The following is a 17757-nucleotide window of genomic DNA, read 5'->3' on the forward strand; positions in this document are numbered from 1 at the left end:
GTTAGTGTTGAAGTATACGATGCAACGGGGTGGTGCCAAGGAGGTTGTGATTGATGATGAGGGTATTATACAGCTTCAAGGCCGGATTTGTGTTCCAAATGTTAATGGGTTGAGAGATTTGATACTTAAGGGGACTCACAACTCACGCTATTCCATTCACTCAGGTGTCACAAAGATGTACCGTGACTTGAAACAACACTATTGGTGGCTAAGAATGAAGAAAGATATTGTTGCTTATGTCTCTCGGTGTTTGAATTGTCAACAAGTGAAGTATGAGAATGAGAAAATGGGAGGGTTGATTCAGAGATTGAGATACCGGAGTGGAAGTGGGAGTGTATTACCATGGATTTCGTTGTTGGGCTTCCACGGACTTTGAAGAAGTATGATGCAGTTTGGGTTTGTAGGCTGGTTGAATAAGTCCACATATTTCATTCTGGCGGTGACTTCCTATTCTGCAAAGCGGTTGGCTCAGATCTCTATTTGGGAGATTATCCGCTTGCATGGCGTGCCCATTTCCATCATTTCTGATTGAGGCACACAGTTCATATCGCAGTTTTGGAGAGCAGTGCAAGAGTTGGGCATACGAGTTGAGTTGAGTACAGCATTCCATCCTCAGATGGACGGGCAATTTGAGCGCACCATTCAGATCTTGGAGGATATATTACGAGCCTTTTTTCGGAGGTTCATGGGATGATATTCTTCCATTAGTAGAGTTCACCTACAATAACAGCTTTCAGTTGAGTATTCAAATGGCTCCTTAGGAGGACTTATATGGGAGGAGATGCCGTTTTCCAGTTAGTTGGTTTGAGCCGGGGGATGCTAGATTGTTGGGTACTAATTTGGTCCGGGATGCTATGGAAAAGATTAAGGCGATTCAGGAGCAGCTTCGTACAACTCAGTCTAGGCAGAAGAGTTATGCTAATAGGAAGGTTCGTGATGTTGGATTCATGGTGGGTGAGAAGGTTTCGCTCAGAGTTTCACCCATGAAGGGTGTGATAAGGTTTGGGAAGAAGGGAAAGTTGAGCCCTCGGTATATTGGGCCTTTTGAGGTGCTTGAGAGGATTCAAGAGGTGGCTTACAAACTTGCTTTGCCACCTAGTCTATCGGGTGTTCACCTAGTATTTTATGTTTCTATGCTCCGAAAGTATTATGGTGATCCGTCACATGTTTTGGATTTCACCATGGTTCAGTTAGACGGGATTTGACTTATAATGTGGAGCCGGTGGCCAATTTAGATTGGCATGTTCGAAAGTTGAGATCAAAGAATATTGCATTAGTGAAAGTTCAATGGAGAGGTCAGCCGGTCGAGGAGGCTACTTGGGAGACCGAGCGAGACATGCGGAGCAGTTATCCACACCTATTTGAAACTTCAGGTATGATTCTAGACCCGTTTGAGGACGGACATTTGTTTAAAAGGGGGAGAAGGTAATGACCCGGCCATTCATTTTATGTATTGTAACCCCATTCCCCTATTTATTGCTTATTATTTGTTCATTTGTGGTTGTGTGACTTGCCGGGGTGGTTGATTTAGTTCCGGGGATGTTTCGGAGTGTTATCGGATACTTAGCCTCAAGGTTGGAAGCTTAAGTTGGAAGAGTTAATCGGAGTTTAAATTTTGCGTAGATGACTCCGGAACGGATTTTGATGGTTCTGTTAGCTGCATATGGTGATTTTGGAGGCGTATGTACGGATGTTGATTTGGAGGTCCGTAGGTTGGTTTGAGGCTTTTTAGCGAAAGTCGGAATATTGAAGGTTTGGAAGTTTGAGAGGTTTGACCGAGAGTTGATTTTGTTGATATCGGGTTGGGACTTGTGTGCAAAATTTGAGGTCATTCGGATTTGGTTTGATATGATACGACATTAGTTTTAAATGTTGGAAGTTCGTTTGTTCATTAGGCTTGAATCGATATGCGATTTGTGGTTTTGGTGTTGTTTGATGTGATTTGAGGTTTCAAGCGAGTGCGTAATATCTTTTAGGACTTGTTGGTATGTTTGGATAGGGTCCCGGGGGCCTTGGGCGTGTTTCGGATGATTAACAGATCATTTTGGACTTGGGAAGGATTGCAGAAGGTTTTTTATTTATGGTGAAATTGCATATGCGGTGGGCTGGCCACAAATGCGGAGCCACAGTTGCATTTGGAGGGTCACAGAAGCGGGAGAAGGACTGGCCAAGGGAGCTTTGCAAGTGCGCGAAGGGAAGCGCAAAAGTGAACACGCTTCTGCGATGTATGCTCCGCAGAAGCGGATTTTGATTGAGCGAGCTAGAGTCGCAGATGCGGATGAGCTCCATAGCTGCGGATGTGCAGGAGCGGGATTTCTACCGTAGAAGCGGTCCCACATAAGCGGATTATGGACCACAGGTGCGAGTATGCGGGAGGCTAATGAATTTTCGCACCTGCGATGATATTTCCGTAGGTGCGGCGTCGCAGGTGCGACCTCTTGGACCGCAAAAGCGGAAATGCTAGGCAGATTAATAAAATTGAGGGTTTTTATTGTTTTCTCATTTTTGAAATAATGGGACTTAGTCTAAGGCGATATTTGGAGCATTTCTCAGCCCAATTGAAGAGGTAAGTGATGTTTATTCAATTTTTGTATTAGATATTCATTACCCATGGATTATTACACCTAATTTTCATGAATCTAAGATTGAATTTGAGGATTTTTGGACTATGTTATTAGAGAGTGAAATTTGACGTTTTGAGGGTCGATATATGGTTGGAATTGGATGATTTTGGTATGGTTGGACTCGTAATTGAATAAGTGTTCGGAATTTGTGAATTTTGTCAGGTTCCTAGATGCGGGTCCGGAGTTGACTTTTTGATTTGAGTTAAAGATCTTAGCTTTGTCTTTTGGAATCACTTCCTATGGTTTTTATTGATAGTATTACATTATTTTGGCTAGATTCGAGTCGACCGATGATTGATACGCGTGGGAAGGGCTTGTTAGAAGAGTGATTTGGCTTGCTTGAGGTAAGTATCTTATCCAAACTTGGTTGAGGTACTAGTTGCGTTAATTATTTATGATAACTACGTGCTATGAGTGGCGCATATGTGTTGAGCCCATAAGCGTGCACCCAGGTACTATTTTCATGCTCGGGGTAGTGCTTAGGCTGTGACATGCCTTGAATTAATTATTAAGCTTCAAGCTCTGATGTTTTCTGCTATTTGTACCTCTCTGTGAGTTATTTGCACCATATTTGAGATTTTGTTGAGGTTATTCTCCCGATTGAACTTGATAAACTACTATTTAATAATGAAATTGCATGTTCTAGCTGTGATAGCACACATTGAATATGCCTACACTATAGCATATTATTTATACCAGCCCAGGAGTATGCAACTTGATAATCATTGATCATGTACATGTATTCTCGTGTATTTGCTTTATTTCCATATGAGCTGGACTGGTAGCCTGTGAATACGCCGGGCGGATTGTAATTATTAGCGCGTGAGTTATCCGTGCACCACGTAAGTTATCCGTGCGGATCCGAATATTGATATAATTGACACGTGAGTTGTCCGTGTGGTTGGTATTACTAGCACGTGAGTTATCCGTGCAACACGTGAGTTGTCTGTGCAGCGTGTGGATACCGATCCATCCTCCTAGGGTCACCCTCTCATGTTTCTCTCTTGATGGTGTACACGCGAATTTGAGGAAAAAACTGATCAGTGGTTTGGTATGGAAATGGAATTGTTGAGGAAAGTCTGGCCAGTGTCTATGTGGATTTTGCATTTCATCTCTACTTGCGATTTCCGTGATTATATACCCCAATCAGTGGCATATCACACTTATATGATGTAACACTTGCTGAGCAGAATACATGAGAAATTGTACACATACACACAGATAGTTCCTTCCGTGCTTTATACTTGATCACATCATTATTCTGTACTTGTAAAATTGATGAAACTATACAGGTTATAGCAGGTATCACTTATATTCTTGCTTCTTTTACCTCGCCAAGGTTAGTTACGATTATTATTGAGTATACGACACTTTGCACTTAAATGTGCAGATGTAGGTGTGGGGACCAGTTATCAGCAGTAGACCTGCTTGTTGAGATGAGCATCAAGAGACGAGGTAGAGCTACATATCCGACCGCAGTTTTGACTTGTATTTTCTTATGTACTGTTGTTTTAGTTCAGAAAGTATTGTTATTTAATTTTCAGACTTGTATTCCGATGTAGAGCTCACGACTCCGCATTTACCAATTTTGGGTGGATTTATCTTGTATTAGCAGTATTTTGTCATATTGAGATTTCAGACTTATGTTATTTCTACAAACTCTGCTATTTTGGTCCTTTAATGTTATGACCGGCTTGCCTAGCAAGTATGTTAGGTGCCATCATGACAGGTTGGGATTTTGGGTCGTGACAATTATAATAGACTTATTGGGTCATTCAAAATTTTAAGTCTAAACATAAAATAATATGTTAAGAAGTAGAAACTATGAAATATTTTTAATAATACTTATAAATTACATTATAATAAATATTTTTTTAAACAACATATACATATAAAGCGGTATGGTTTGGTTATGTTTGACCTTTTTTTATTCAAAACCAAACTAAACCAATTATAATGGAATTCCTTTTCAATACCAAACAAAATCAAACTATATCACCAGTTGATTTTTTTTTTTGTTTTAATTCGATTTATCGGTTTGATATGATTTTTCGATTTCATTGAACACTACTACCATACAGGGTGTTTATGGAAATTGAAAAATTGAACAAATCGAACATCGAATCAAACTGACCAAAAAACAATAATTTTTTGATTTGATTTGATTTTGATTTTTGAATTTTAAAAATATACCAAATTTGATTTGATTTTGATTTCATACAGAAAACAATCGAAAAAAATCAAACCAAACTAACTATAAAATACCTATTTAAAGTGTATTATAACACATATATTATATATTTTCTAATAACTTTTTAATTTTATAGTATATATTAATTATTTTCATGATTAGAGTCTAGTTCTTTACATTTTTCGTAATCTAGTTCTTTGCCTTTACATTCAAGATTGATTGGTAGTCTTTATGTTTCTAAGTCTAATAATTTATTTCATATATAAAATAATTTATCTTTAATTGACTTCTTATATTATTCATCACTATTTTATCTAATTATTATTGTAAGGCCCCGTAAAATTTCGTAAAGGAATTAAGGTTTCGGGGTGCCGATTTAGACTTACGTGTTTGAGGGTTGTAGAAATTCTTGGCTCGGACTTTTTGGGTTGAACAATGCACTGGGGAGTAAAGAAAAATTTTTGCCAGAAAAAGTCATTTCTGCGGCCCACATGCGGTCGCATAATCACTCTGCGGACCGCATAATGGCCGCAGAGTGAAGCAGAGGCGGGGCAGCTTGGAGGAAGGTATGCAGTGCATTATGCGACCGCAGAACAGGTCTGCTGGCCGCATAACTACCACATACCCAGGCAGGCGGCAGCAGTTTTTAGGCACCAATTGTGCGGCCGATATGCAGAACGTATATCCAGTTCCGGAGCTTTATTTTTGTATTTTTATAACCCGACCCTACTTCGTTAAATAGACGATATGTATCATTTTTTAAGCAAAAACCTGATATTTTGAGGGTGAGAGAGTGCCCTAGAGTGGAAGAGAGTTCTTCAATAATTTGTTCTTCAATTCTTGCTCGAATCTTGGAAGATTAACAAGGAAAACTCACTAGGTCTTTATCCTAGAGGTAAAATTCTACACCCTAACCTTTAATTTCGAAAGTTAAATAGAAATGGATAGTTAGTAAGATAATTCTTTGGTATGAGAGTTGGTTATTTTGCATGCATATGTTATCAAGGTGTGTAAAAAAAATTATTGAGCTAAAAATGTTAAAGAATGGGTTGTGGGATGATGGAATCCTCCATAAAAGGACCTTGAAACCTTAACGCACACCTAGTGTTTGATAAAATGTTCAAATGAGCTAGAACCATGATCATCTTCCTAATTTTGATTCAATTTGTTATATTTCTCAAATAGATTAAAGTTTCTAAGAATTTCGGAACATTTTAGAGTTTAAGAAAACTCTATTGAGGTATGTTGGCTAAACTCCTCTCCTAGAATTAAATCCCACGGTATTCATGTAATTTATGTAAGTCCCGAATTGTTCATTATGAAGTGACTATTCCGAATAAGCTTGTGTTGAAATATATATGTTTAATATGTATCCTAAAATGCTTTTATCATGTTAGGTTATCATCTAAGAATATATTCAAAGTATGGGCTGTGTATTAATAATGTTGCGACTTTAAGTCTAGTTCAAACGAAGGCTATTACGCCAAATTTTATGAAAAACCTCTATGTACCTATGACTCTTAATTACTCACATGTGTACTAGAAACATTGATTTGAAATGCCTTGTTGTGGATGATGATGATGATGTTTGAAAGTGAAAAAGGTGAGCATGAAATGTTAAATACGGCCGACGTGCCAATAATGATTTTATAATTATGGCCACTAGTGCCAATGAAATGAAAAGATGCGAAAGAAGTACGAAATGAGATGATTGGTATAAGAAGGATGATGTCTCTAATAAGACGGCCTAGCTGATCGGGTCGTGATCGGACGCCATGCCGCACACATAGTGGTGATTGTGCTGGAAATTATGACTGTGGTTGATGTCTCTAATGAGATGGCCTAGCCAATCGGGTCGTGATCGGGCTCCGCGCTAAAAGTACGGTGGTATTGGTATTGTGAATATTAGAATCGTGAATAGTGGCATATTGGTACAAAAGACCTCCCACCTTAAAATATGGAAACTTATTTGAATATTGTCTTGATCCTAATTTGAGGTTTGATGTTGTTTGAGGCTTCCACGGATATTATGATTGTACTTGTTCATATTATTTATCATTCTATTGAGGGGGTGTTTTGTCATTCATACTAGTACTATTCCATATGTACTAACGTCCCTTTTGCCGGGGGCGCTGCATCTTCAATGGATGCAGCTGGTTCCACAACATGAGACACTGATCAGTGATAGCGGTGCACTCTCTTCCCAGCAGACTTGGTGAGCCCTACTTCATTTCGGGGTCATGTATCTTTTGTTCCTTGTGTATTGTGTTTGAGGTATAGCCGGGGCTTTGTTGCCGGCATTATCATAATACTCTTCTGCATTTATTAAAGGCTCCGTAGACATAGTGTGGGTTGTATATTGGTGATGGAGAAGTCAAACAATGTTATGTTGTGTTTGAATTACTTGTTCCACTTTAGACCATGAAAATGTGCGTGAAATTTGAGACTCTAAAATGATGTAAATAATGGTAAGAAATTGGTATTACAGACATGATCACCTTATTGTCTAATTAATGAAAATATATATACTCTTTATTCATGGATGAGTTTGGGTAGAAGAAAATCTAATAGGCTTGCTTGGTCGGGTTCACTCGGTTGAGCGCCGGTCGCGCTCGCCGAGTTTGGGGCGTGATAAACTTGGTATCAGAGCCTAAGGTTTTAAAGTGTCCTAGGATTTCTCGAAGCCGTGTCTAGTAGAGTCCTTTTTATCGGTGTGTTGTCGACCACATCTATAATTAGGATGCTACTTGGGCATTTAGGAATAATACCTTTTTTTCATGTTATCGATCGTGCGATAAAGCTGATTGTAAGATTGTTCCTCCTTTAACTCGTGCTTTGCTATAACTTTCAGTATATGACACCTAAGAAGAAGGCAAGAACTGGCCAAAGAGCTAATGTCACCCCAGGAGTGGCAGTTGATTCTATATTTAATGATGTGGATGAGCACCCAAGGAGTGAGAATATTCCTCCAGTTACTACACTGCCTGATTCTACTACAACTGATCAGACCACACCTGTCCCTATACCTATTGAGGGTGCAACGGTCCCTCTAATTAATATACCAGTTCCACCCCCAGCTCCAGCTTCCGATTCCGGTGTTTCTGATGGGGATCTTAGGGGAGCCATACAGATGCTGGCTCAAATAGTGGCTTCCCAGGCCCAGAGATCAAATGTTGCACCCACTTCTTCTAGTCAGCCAGGGGATTCTGCTAGTTCCAGGGTGAACAGGTTTCTCCAGTTGGATCCCCCAGTGTTCACGGGTACTAACCCAGATGAGGACCTCCAGGACTTCATTGATGAGATGCACAAGACTCTCTGAGTTATGCGTGCTACTCAGACAGAGGCAGTAGAATTGGCCTCCTACCACCTGAAAGAGGTGGCATATTCTTGGTTTGAACATTGGGAGGAGTCCCGCGAAGAAGGGAGCCTTCCAGCAAGGTGGGGTGAGTTTGCCGATGCCTTCATTGATCATTTCTTGCCTGCCGAGGCTAAGGCAGCCCGTGCCGCTGAGTTCGAGAGCCTGAGGCAATGTAGCCTGAGTGTGTAGGAGTACTATATGAGATTCGCGCACCTGTCTAAGTATGCTATTTACATGATGCCCACTATGGAGGCTAAAGTGCGCCGGTTTGTGCAGGGACTTAGTCCCTTGGTAATTAATGAGGTCGCTACAGTTGCCTTGAATTCTAATATGAACTATGGGAAGATGTTGGCATTCGTTCAAGCTATAAACACCCACAAATTGAGGAACAGAATGGAACGGGAGGGCAGTAATAAGCCCCGGTCTGTAGGCAACTTTAGTGGTTCTTCTGGTTGTGGCAGGTCAGCATTCTGGGGAGGGTCATGGGGACCATCTCAGTCCTTTGCTCGGTCTTCGGCTAGTGCACCACCATCAGAGCCCGATCAGCAGTAGTGGAGTCATTTCTGGCCCAGTCAGGGTAACATGGGCTCCTACCAGCAGGGTCGGCATGGTGGTAGATTCCAGAAGCAACGAAGGCCCCCATGCCCTAGGTGTGGAAATATGCACATAGGAATATGCTACATGGACTTACCCATATGCTACGGGTGTGGATTGAGGGGTCACATTCAGAGGGATTGTCGTTCGTCCTGCCAGGGTGCGGGGAGGGGCATGGCACAGCCAGCCAGTTCTGCAGCTACTACATCTGCAGCACCTCTTCTAGCTCGAGGCAATCCAACACCCGCAGGGCGTGCTGCAGCTAGGGGTGGAGCACAGAGTTCGGGAGGATCCGACCATTTTTATGCTATGAGGGGTCGCCAGAATTCAGAGGCTTCTCCAGATATTGTCACAGGTATATTGACTGTCCAATCTCATGATGTGTATGCTCTTATTGATCCAGGTTCCACTTTGTCATATGTCACTCCTTATGTTGCTATGGAATTTGGGATAGAACCGGAACAGCTTTATGAGTCGTTCTCTGTATCTACTATGGTTGACGAGTCTATTTTGACCGCACGAGTTTATAGGGATTGTGCTATCACGTTGCGTGGTTGGGACACCATGGCCGATCTCATTGAATTGGGAATGGCCGATTTTGATGTAATAAAGGGGATGGACTGGCTTTATTCTTGTTTTGCCAAGCTTGATTGCCGAACCAGGACTGTTAGGTTCAAATTTCCAAATGAGCCAATTATTGAGTGGAGAGGTGATGATGTAGTGCAGATGGGTAGGTTTATTTCTTACCTTAAGGCTACAAAAATGATCAACAAGGGGTGTATTTACCATTTAGTTTGGGTTACGGACAGCGACGCTGAGACAACTACACTTGAGTCCGTGCCTCTTGTGAATGAATTTTCGGGAGTCTTTTCAGATGAACTACCTGGGATTCCGCCAGGCAGGGAGATTGATTTTGGGATTGATGTGATGCCAGGCACGCATCCTATATCTATTCCACCCTACAGAATGGCACCGACAGAATTGAAGGAACTAAAGGAGCAGCTGAAGGACTTGTTAGAAAAGGGTTTCATCTGGCCGAGTGTGTATCCTTGGGGCGCACCGGTCCTTTTTGTAAGGAAGAAAGATGGGTCACTGAGAATGTGTATTGACTATTGGCAGCTCAACAAGGTCACGATCAAGAATAAGTAACCACTGCCAAGGATAGATGACTTGTTTGAACAATTTCAAGGTGCTAAGTACTTCTCCAAAATTGATTTATGATCCGGGTATCACCAATTGAAGATTAGGGAGCAGGATGTTCCGAAAACAACTTTTAGAACCCGATATGGGCACTTTGAATTTTTGGTGATATATTTTGGGCAAATAAATGCTCCAGCAGCTTTCATGGATCTTATGAATCGAGTCTTCAAGCCTTTTCTTGACTCGTTTTTGATAGTGTTCATTGACGATATTCTTGTATATTCACGAAGTCGAGAGGACCATGTTGATTATCTCAGGATAGTTCTGCAAACCCTATATTAGCACAAGTTATATGCAAAGTTTTCAAAGTGTGAAGTTTGGCTTGAATCTATCACATTCTTGGGTCATGTCGTCTCTAGTGAAGGAATTTAGGTTGATCCTCAGAAAATTGCAGCAGTGAAGAATTGGCCGAGGCCTACAACTGGGTATTACAGAAAGTTTGTGGAGGGGTATTCTACTCTTGCCTCTCTGTTGACTAAATTGACGCAGAAGGCAATTAAGTTACAATGGTCAAATACTTGTGAAAGGAGCTTCCAGGAGTTGAAATCGAGATTGACTACGACACCAGTGTTGACTCTAGAGTAAGACTAGAGTGTTTATTAATGCAACATGGCAAGGTGATAGCTTATGCTTCTAGGCAACTCAAGAATCATGAAAAGAACAATCCAACACATGACTTAGAACTTGCGGCCCTGGTATTTGCATTGAAAATTTGGCGTCATTATTTATATGGGGTCTATGTGGATATATTCACGAACCATAACAGCCTTCAATGTAATGACCCGACCGATCATTTTGAGCTCTAGCGCGTCATTCAACAGTTTGAGACCCTGAGCAGCTTCACTTCAGGTATTATGACTTGTGCGCGTGGTAGGAATTTAATTTTGGGAAGTTCGGAGTTGATTTGGAAAGAAAAATTCCAATTCATGAGCCTTAAGTTGGAAAAATTGACTAAAGTGTGATTTTTGAGTAGACAACCTCGGAATCGGGATTTGAAGGTTCCAACAGGTTCGTATGATGATTTTGGACTTGGACGTGTGTCCGGATCGGGTTTTGGATGACCCGAGAGCGTTTCGGCGCCTATTGTGAAAGTTGGCATTTTGAAAGAATTTCATAAATTTATGTTGGATCGAGCTGAACGTCCTCGGTGGAATTCCCTTTTTATAATTGGTATAAATTCATTATTTGAAAGATTATTTGTTTTAAATGAAGGAAGTGATTTGGATTCTTAAATATGGTGATAAATTGTTCAGTTATTTCTTGTTCTGAGTTTTATTGTTATATATATCATACTTAATTAGAATTTCATATTATCATATTGTTTGCCCTTAGTAAGTGCCGAAGTCGACCCCTCGTCACTACTTCTTCGAGGTTAGGCAGGATATTTACTGGGTACGCGTTGATTTACGTACTCATGCTATACTTGCTGCAAATTTTGTGCTAGTGCATATGTGTCTAGTGGCTTTATGGGCGGAGAGGCGCGGTTATTGCGGGGACTTAGGTGAGCTGCATTCCACGTTACGAGTCCGCAGCCAGCAGAGTCTCCTTCAGAGTATTTACATTTTCCTATCTAATTTGTATTCCGTACATATGTTGTATTTTATTTTATATTCCTAGTTGATGCTCATGCACTTGTGACACCAGATTTTGGGCGATTATGGGTTGCACTGTATTGGAAATTTTTAAAGATATTATTATTCACTTTGTAAACTCCATCCTTTACTATTTAATTGAAGGAAATATGATTTCAGAAATATTAAAAATGAGAACCAAATTAAGTATTTATTTTTGGCTTGCCTGACAGCGGTGTCTGGCGCCATCACGACCTTTAATGGATTTTGGGTCGTGACAATATGGTATCAGAGCACTAGGTTTACTTAGGTCTCACGAGTCATGAGCGAGTCTAATAGAGTCTTGTGGATCGGTACAGAGACATCTGTACTTATCTTCGAGAGGCTACAGGACTGTTAGGAGCACTTCCTTTCTTGATTCCTCATCGTGCGATTTGATTCCTTGAGGCTTATGCCATCATTCCCTTCCTATTCAGTCTTATGCGACATGAAGTGCGTGTTATAAATTGGGAATCGAGGAATTTTAATGGTACTGCAGATATGGTGCAGGATGTTTCTTCCTGCGTATTTGATTGGGCTATTGATGTCGCCTCGCGGAAGGCTGTTCTGTCATTGCATCTCAGTATCAGCATTACCTAAGGGCGCTTGGTTCATTTGATTGTGAGTTGTGGAAGTTTGTTCCGGATCCGACAGTTGTTCTTGTGTGCCATGGGAAAAAGGGCTATTGTGGGTCCTTGAGTGGCTATTTAGCCAAGCATGGCATGATCATAATCGGTTTGAGGCCCGTGGATGGATATAAATGTGAATATGGGCTCTATGTCAGGCCGGATGTGCTCATCTCAGCATGGCGTTGTTTTCGGAAGGGTCTTCGGGACATGGATGTTATTCCTGTCGTCAGCTATCCCATGTAATCTATATTATACCAAGTGGGTTATGAGGTGGTTTGATTATTTGCACTCGTATTGAGATCCCGTATGGTTTGTGGTATTATGTGAGCAGGATGGCTCTCGAGATGCAGGTTATATATCGCACCTTAGTGGTGCTTGAGTTTTGTAGCGTGTGACGCTACCCATCTCCCCAAGATTTGTATTATGTACTTGGCGTGCTTATGGTTGATATTCGGGCATTTCGTGTGTATGAGCATTATAACTCGATGTGTGTCTTCTTTAGATTATTATGGCTGGATCGGGTGGCACGCCGCCACGGACATGTTAATTGGATAAGGTGGCAAGCCGCCACGGGTATCATGGTTGGATCGGGTTGCACGCCGCAACGGTATCATGTGTGGATCGGGTTGCACGCCGTAACAGTGTGTTATTGAGTACAGTTTCCCATATTTATTATTGCGTGTTTTTCTTCTCATTTCCTGAGGAAGGTTTATAATATCCTTTCGGTGGTTTAATTAGCTACGTGGGTTGAGTAACTCTTTCCAGAGTTCGTTTTTCCTAATGTACCATATTCGAGTTTGTGGATTGTTGGCACATTGTGGCATCCTATTAGACTTTTGGCAGTGTTTGAGGTGGCTTGTTGCTTGATCAACTTGTACTGGGTGAGACGAGATTATTTGACCTGGGATCAGTGCGATCAGATTTATATGAAGCATATTAAAGAGTAAATATTGCTATTCAGTCCAGAATGACGTAGTGGTTCTTGTCAGGAGGAGAGACTCCATAAATTGTGATTTGGCAGGTGGTTATGAGTTCTACACATCTTCTCTGTCGTGGCAATATTTCAAGAGTTGGAACAGGATTTATATGAGTCATGAGGTGTGTTGTGAGCATCGGATTCGTGGGTTTTCGCCTGTTGTTATCGGGGGATATTATTATGGTCATGTAAATTATGCGGTGCATGGTAGGAATTCAATAAGGGTATACAATCATATGTTGGTACATCATGTAGTGATAGATACGGTGTTCGTATGTTGGAACAGACCTGGTAGAGAATTTCGGATGTTGGAATTTGGCTCTAAGGCTTATTTGACTAGCTAAAAGGGAGGATTTTCAGGTTTGCTCGAGCAAATGTGCTTAACTGGGTTGTGGTAGCACGGGTAGGTGCGCGAGGTGTTAACATCAATTTCAGACAACTCCAGGGCAGTTCTTAGCACGTTCGCGGACGAACGTATGTTTAAGTGGGAGAGAATGTAACGACCCGACCGGTCGTTTTGAGCTCTAGCGCGTCATTCAGCGGTTTGAGACCCTGAGCAGCTTCACTTCAGGTATTATTACTTGTACGCGTGGTCGGAATTTAATTTTGGGAAGTTCGGAGTTGATTTGGAAAGAAAAATTCCAATTTCGGGAGCCTTAAGTAAGAGAAATTGACTAAAGTGTGATTTTTGAGTAGACGACCTCAGAATCGGGATTTGAAGGTTGCAATAGGTTCGTATGATGATTTTGGACTTGGAGGTGTGTCCTGATCGGGTTTTGGATGACCCATGAGCGTTTCAGCGCATATTGTGAAAGTTGACATTTTGAAAGAATTTTATAAATTTGGGTTGAAGTGCATTTCAACGTTATCGATGTCCGTTGGGGATTCCGAGACTGGGAATAGCTCCGTATGGTGATTCTGGTATTGGGAGCGCGTCCGGAAGTGGATTCGAAGGTCTGTAGGTCATTTAGGGGTCATTTGGCGAAAGTTAGAAATTTGAAGGATTTTGAGAAGTTTGACCGGAAGTGGACTTTTTGGTATCTGGGTCAAATTCTGATTCTGGAAGTTGGTGTAGGTCCGTAATGTCAATTATGACTTGCATGCAAAATTTTAGGTCAATCGGACGTGATTTGATAGGTTTCGGCATCGATTGTAGAAGTTGAAGTTTCAAAGTTCACTAAGTTTGAATTGGAGGGTGATTCGTAGTTTCGCTATTGTTGGGTGTGACTTGGGGCCTCGACTGAGTTCGTAGTGTGTTTTGGGACATGTTGGTATATTTGGTTGAGGTCTCGAGGGCCTCGAGTGGATTCCAGATGGTTAACAGATCAATTTTTGGACTAAAGGAATGATAGGGCAGCTGGTAGCTGGTGTAAGCGCACCTATGAGGTTTTGGCCGCAGGTGCGGAGCCGCAGAAGCGGCCATGTGGGGCACAGGTGCGATTTTGGTTGAGCAGTGCTGAGACCGTAGATGCGATTATCTTGCCGCAAAAGAGAGACAGCACCTACGAAAGGAAAGGCGCAGAAGAGGAAGCAACGACTGGGGGGGCATCTCCGCAGAAGCGGAATAATTGCCACACCTGTGGAACCGCAGAGCGGTCAAGTGACCGCAGGTGTGAGAATTCGAGCTGGGCAGTGAGGTTTCCTTTAAAACGGGATTTGGCCCATTTTTTTCCCATTTTTCACTTAGTTGGGTGATTTTGGAAAGTTTCAAGTGGGGGGTTTTCATCATCTATGCCAAGGTAAGTTATTCCCATCCATTGCAAGTTAAATACATGGTTTGTATAAGGATTTAAGCTTGAAAATTTGTAGAAATTTGGGATTTTTGGTGGGAAACCTAGTAATGGATATTTTTGGATTAGTACCATGAAATTGGACATGGAACTTGGAATAAATTATATATTTGAGTTTGTGGTGATATGGGTAAGGTTTATCTTCGAAAATTTTCGGAATCCGGGCACGTGGGCCCGAGGGTGATTTTATCGACTTTTCGAGCGGAGTTGAAAATTGTTATAAATTGATTAATTATGAGTATTAGAGTACATTTTGATTGTGTTGCATCCTAATTGACTAGTTTGGAGCGATGGGCATCAGTTTGAGGTGTTAGAGGGCTTTGGAGCCAGTTATGGAACTTCAGAGCGAGGTAAGTCTCCTTTCTAACCTTGTAAGAGGGAATTTACCCCATAGGTAAACTTAATTAATATGTGTTGTTATTTGTGGGGGCTACATACGCACGAAGTGACGAGAGTCCGTACGTAGCTACTATCCCTGTTTATGTCCGGGTAGTTTTAGGTTTACACCATGCTTTGTGGACACAGTTATTTGATTATATTTGTTAATTGTATCAATTGAAACTAAGTCAAGGATTTTAAGGATTTAAAAGCTTCAAGTTGAATTGTCTTTATTTTAAAAAGAATCAAGAAAGAGTTATGATTTATTGATAATTTATATTTGACCGCGTCGCAAGTATGATCCCGAGCGGGGTTATCAAATGAAACTAAGTCGAGGATTTTAAGGATTTAAAAGCTTCAAGTTGAATTATCTTTATTTTGAAAAGAATCAAGAAAGAGTTATGATTTATTGATAATTTATATTTGACTGCGTCGCATGTATGATCCGCGAGCGAGGTAATAGATGCATCTATGGTTCGTGTCGTTCGACCCTCGGCAGTGCACAGTTTACATTTATGTTGGATTGGGCCAAACGTCCTCGGTGGAATTCCCTTTTTATAATTGGTATAAATTCATTATTTGAAAGATTATTTGTTTTAAATGAAGGAAGTGATTTGGATTCTTAAATATGGTGATGAATTGTTCTGTTATTTCTTGTTCTGAGTTTTATTGTTATATATATCATACTTAATTTGAATTTCATATTATCATATTGTTGGCCCTTAGTAAGTGTCGAAGTCGACCCCTCGTCACTACTTCTTCGAGGTTAGGTAGGATACTTATTGGGTATGCGTTGATTTACGTACTCATGCTACACTTGGTGCACATTTTGTGCAAGTGCATATGTGTCTATTAGCTTTGTAGGCGCAGAGGCGCAGTTATTGTGGGGACTTAGGTGAGCTGCATTCCACGTTACGAGTCCGCAGCCAGCAGAGTCTCCTTCAAAGTATTTACATTTTCCTGTCCAATTTGTATTTCGGACAGATATTGTATATTATTTTATATTCCTAGTTGATGCTCATGCACTTGTGACACCGGGTTTTGGGCGATTATGGGTTGTACTGTATTGCAAATTTTTAAAGATATTATTATTTACTTTGTAAACTCCATCCTTTACTATTTAATTGAAGGAAATATGATTTCAGAAATATTAAAAATGAGAACCAAATTAAGTATTTATTTTTGGCTTGCCTGACAGCGGTGTCCGGCGCCATCACGACCTTTAATGGATTTTGGGTCGTGACATTCAGTATATTTTCAAGCAGAAGGAATTGAATCTGAGGCAGAGAAGGTGGCTTGAGTTACTCAAGGACTACGACATTGATATTCTATATCATCTGGGGAAGGCTAATGTTGTAGCAGATGCTCTTAGCTGGAAATCTATGGGTAGTTTAGCATACTTGGAGGCATATCAAAGGCCATTGGCCAAGGAAGTTCACCGATTGGCTAGTATGGGAATTCATCTTGCGGACTCTAGTGAAGGAGGAGTGATTGTGCAAAATAGGGCTGAGTCATCACTTGTTGTGGAAGTCAACGAGATGCAATACAACGATCCATTGTTGGCACAATTGAAAGAGGGTATTCATAAACATAAGACCATGGCTTTTTTCTCTTGGCATGGGTGATGGTACACTAAGGTACCAAGGGCGTCTATGTGTTCCAAATGAAGATGGCTCCGGGAGAGAATCATGACTGAGGCTCACACTTCTAGGTATTCCGTGCACCCGGGCTTTACGAAAATATTTCATGATCTTAAGGAAGTCTATTGGTAGAATGATATGAAGAGAAATGTAGCATATTTTGTGGCGAGATGTCCAAATTATCAGCAAGTGAAGGCTGAACAACAAAGGCTCGGTGGGTTGGCACAGAACATAGAAATTCCAATGTGCAAGTGGAAAATAATTAATATGGACTTTGTGGTAGGGTTACCTCGCACTCCTCGTAAGTTTGACACGATTTGGGTGATTGTGGATCGACTCACGAAATCAGCCCACTTTTTGCCGGTTAAGGCTACCGATACAGCGGAACATTATGCTCAGTTGTATATCAAAGAAATAGTTAGGCTGCATGGCACTCCAGTTTCCATCATTTCTGACCGGGGATCACAATTCACTGCTAACTTTTGGAAGAAATTTCAGCAAGGTTTGGGTACTCAGGTGAATCTTAGTACAACCTTTCACCCGCAAACTAACGGGCAGGTAGAGCGGACTATTCAGACGTTTGAGGATATGTTGCGCGCTTGTGTTCTAGACTTCAAAGGAAGCTGGGATGATTATTTGCCACTCATAGAATTTGCCTACAACAATAGTTATCATGCTAGTATTTAGATGGCACCGTTCGAGGCTTTATATGGAAGGAGATGTAGATATCCCATTGGGTGGTTTGAAATTAGGGAAGCAGAGTTGAT

This window comes from Nicotiana tabacum, chromosome 2 (assembly GCF_000715075.1).
Source record: "Nicotiana tabacum cultivar K326 chromosome 2, ASM71507v2, whole genome shotgun sequence".
Lineage (NCBI taxonomy): Eukaryota > Viridiplantae > Streptophyta > Magnoliopsida > Solanales > Solanaceae > Nicotiana > Nicotiana tabacum.